Raw genomic sequence first — 4,473 nt, forward strand, 5'->3', positions numbered from 1 at the left:
GCTTAGTTATACATATTATGTCGCCTTTGGTATTTTTGAGGACGTCTTTCACTATCATAAACTAACAATTGAATCCTCTTGTAATAATGTCAATCTTTGAAGTGGTAGATTACCACAGAAACACTAAGGACAACATCAATTAAATCTAATTAACAACAATTGGAATTGTTTTTGTGGCTGTCATCCGTACGTCGTGATTTACTATCGTATCCATGCGACGTGGGGAACTCTGTGACACCACTTTCCAAAGAGGAAATTTACTCGTTAATCTGATCCGTACGCTTTGTATAGCAGTCTGTCAAAATGTTGTGTGTGTGTGCGTGTGTGTGTGTGTGAGTGTGTGTGTGTGTGTGTGTGTGTGTGTGTGTGTGTGTGTGTTTGTGTGTATGTTTAAAGAAATACTGAGTTTCAAAGAGATCTTCGTACTAGAAGTATTCTAAAATGTAAAGAATACAACAAAATGACCCCAGGGCGTACGGATAGGTTTAACGACTCTTACTACCGTATGCCAAATGGGATCAATTTCTGCATGAATGCATGCTGTATTTTTATTGAGTACTGGAATACTTCGTTGTTTTTACATAGGCACAAGCTAACATAGGGAAATACAATCAAATACGTTATTGCCTATCTTTTAAAACTGAACTATAGTAAAACCATTAATCTTATGTATTTATATGACTTAACTGTGTCGAAAATGCCGTAAAACTCTTACTAAAACTGAACAAGGGGCGTTCTTGATCATGGGTTGTTTATGAATTTTCCAAGAATTTTCATTCGATCGGCTTGGGCCTATTGGAAATGGACAATAAATTCGGAGTCACCACCTCTTGAATAGCCCACTTTGAGATGGGTGTGAAACCCATGCGATTATCATTCACATTTTGTGGAATTTGTACTACAATAGTGTTTCTTTGTGGGTGGTTGACGGGTGTTCTGGTGTGGTTTGATCCTTTTTCCGTCCTTACTTCTCCCCCTTCTGTTTTGTGTTTGTAACTCTCTTGTAACACCTCCAATTTTCGACTCTTACAAGACCTTACTATGTTGAAAGTGCTGTAAAACGCTTACTTAAACTTTTTAAAAAAGTAATTTTTCTAATCGTATACATCAGCGCAACATTTATGGGAGTTTTAGATCCTTTCTGATAGTAACCCCATTGGTATGTTTATCTCGTCTGATCGTGATTTCAGTCGTGTTATTACCTGTAGGTGTTTTTCACACCCCTATCAACCCAATTTATATCATTGAGGAGTCGGGCTTCCAACCCTGAGCCTGCGAGTCAACATCTCAGCTGAAAGATCGACATCAAGCTACGTGCAAGCACGACGCCAGTTTGCCTTCCTTTGGGTTGATATAATTACTTGATAGATAATTATTATCTCTCTTGAGAAGCGCTGATAAAAATACAGTTACCGATTACATAAAATGGGAACGTTAAGAGATCCATTGAGGCTAAAACTATGTTTTCTATATTTATATTTTATTATAGACTTTCGAAAACGGGAAAAGGAAAGAGTATGGGGGGGGGGGGGGGTATACCCATAAGGATAGGAAATGGCAGTTGTGGCTACTCAGACGTTTCCTGTTTGATTCATGACGGATAAACAGACAGACAGACAGACAGACAGACTGACTGACTGACTGACTGACTGACTGACTGACTGACTGACTGACTGACAGACTGATTAAGTGACTGATAGACTCATTGACTGATTGATTTACTGGTTTACTGATGGGTTAATTGATTGATTGATTAATTGATTTATCAATCGATCGACCGATCAATTGGTTTATTGGTTTTTTGATTGATTGATTGGTTAATTGATTGGTTGATTTATTGATTAATTGATGGATTGACACATAGCTACGTGCTTAAGTAGACAAATATAAAAGGGGTATACTCTTCTTCTTCCTTAGCCCTTCACCACGAAAGACAAAGTTAAGTAAAACAAAACTAAATTGGGCCCTCTCAACTCGGGTTCGATGATCCTGTGTCAGAATCTCCGCAAGTTTAACAGGACTGGAAAAGAATACTAAGGGTAAATGAGCAGGGAGTAGAATGCTGCATTTTTTAAAGTTCATAATATGTTTGCCAACTTGCTACCTACTACCTGCTTACGAAAACCCCAACATACCTGCCACTATACTGTCTCCCCACTCAGCTCCTCTCGACACTTGTCTTGGCCCGATAGAATAGGCTAACACTAACAATGTCACCTTAGAAGAGACAGCCCACCATTTGGGAACTTCACGGTGACCGTCAAGATGGTTCCAGTTGGGAACGGGATAGAGGGTGCCCACGCCCCTCGTGACTCATTAGAGCATAGGAAGATCGGACTAACGCTAGCATTGCTTAAACGCAACCCCACATCATTATTCATCACCATCATTATTTCTGAAATCATCACTGCTCTCAGATCAAAGACGTACATCTGTATTCCTGATATCTTTATCTGTAACAGTTACTTTTCATACTAAGTATGCACGTAATACACTATTGGGCACTATCACACGCACTTCTTTCTACTAATCAGATGGCTTCAATCTCAAATGTGGGTGGTTGGCGGGTGCTCTGGTGTGGTTTGCTCCTTCTTTCCTATCAAACATCTATCGTCCTAATCTCTCCTCCTTCTTTTTTGTGTTTGTTACTCTCTTGTAACACCTCTAATCTTCGGCACTTATATGACCTTATTGTGTTGCAAGTGCCGTAAAACACTTACTAAAACTAACTAAACAATCTCAAATAAATGGGCAAGGGATAAACAAGTAATACAAAACTAAAGTAAAAGGACAAAATTGCATAGATCTGGTCACGAAATTCAAGCCGTCAAACAAAACAAACGTACACCTGTACATTATCTTCTCTTCCAACTAATGGTATCAGTAACAACTATAATCAAATGGTATTCAATACGTTAAGATTATTTATTCCAAAACAAGAGAATGAATGAGAGAATGAACTAAAAAATAAACAAAAGGGTTGATAGACCGAATTCTTTTTTTGAATCACGATTAGAAATTTATAAACTAAGAATCAAATAGATCATAAGGAAATGAACCAAAGCATAGTTGAATAAATATGATAACAATAAAAAATCTAAATGAAAAAGAAATGGACTAATAAGTTCAAAACAACACAATGTTATAAAAATGAGATGCGTTTTTGTTTAATCATGTGAAGTAGAGGTCTATGCATACAGTCACTCAGTACAGGGATAACACAATCGTAGGCCTACGTAGTAAAGTACAGTATGCATTGAAAGACTGGAGTGAGTATTATTTTCTTTGTTACAGAAGAAGCAGTGAAAACAAAACAGGCACATAATCTATTCATAAGATTGCAATTCTCATGGCCAGACTGGTCACAAATCTTTCTCTCCCCTCCCCAACTCCCCCCTCTTTTTTCTCAACCCTCTCCCCCCCCCCCCCGGCCACCCTTCAAACTTTTATTTTACTCCCAAAATATCTCCCCCAACCCCAATAAAACAACAAACCAAAACAAACAAACAAACAAACAAACAAACCCAAAATAAAAAAGCAGCGTATTGCTACCATTGCTCTCTAATCAAGCTTGTTTCATTCTTAGCGGCGATTTGCAATTACAGTACGTCGATGTATCATATTTGACAAACTTGGCATGAAAGCATGAGTTGGGGACAGCAAAAGAGGACTTGGTAAATAGAATACAAAGTAAAAAGCTTTGTTCGTGTAAGCACTGTAATTGTGTAATAAAACATATTATGCGAATGATGTACAGTTAGAAAACTGGATGGGTAATACGGGGTGCCCACTACGGCTGGGATCGACCGATCGGGCCGATCGCCCGACTCGATCACCTAAAAAACAAACGTGTTTGTTTTCAGTTTCAGGCGATCGAGTCGGGCGATCGGCTCGATCCAGCCGTAGTGGGCACCCCCGTATAAGGCGTAAGGGGAAGCAAATAGTCGGATGTACAAATCATGAAACTGAGCAGTGGTTAGTTAAAAAACCAAGAGGCTTCACACAGGAACATAATACGTTTATTCAGCATATTATTTTTATCATTCTGCCCAACTCATCAGAATCTGACTAGCCCAACCCCCATCCCTATATTCTCCCAATTCGAGCTCCATCTTTCGGCTTCGTCCTCCCATAACTCATTTCCCTCTCTCAGACAGAAATACATGCACCCATACGCATATGAACACACTCTCTCTCTCTCACACACACACACACACACACACATACGCACACACACACACGCACACACGCACACACTCACACAAGCACACACACGCGCGCGCGCGCGCGCATACGTACACGTACATTAAAACATACTTTTCGTGCCTTTGAATGAGCACGTAAATTTAAGAGGTGTTCAAGGTCAAGATATTCAACTCATTATCCTTTAATGATGTCAGGACAAAAAAAAATCAAAATGATCGGCTATTTACATCTTTTTATTTCGCAGCCCAAGAACAACAGGTTACTTTC

The sequence above is a fragment of the Aplysia californica genome, unplaced genomic scaffold, assembly GCF_000002075.1.
Source record: "Aplysia californica isolate F4 #8 unplaced genomic scaffold, AplCal3.0 scaffold00378, whole genome shotgun sequence".
In the NCBI taxonomy this organism is placed as follows: Eukaryota; Metazoa; Mollusca; class Gastropoda; order Aplysiida; family Aplysiidae; genus Aplysia; species Aplysia californica.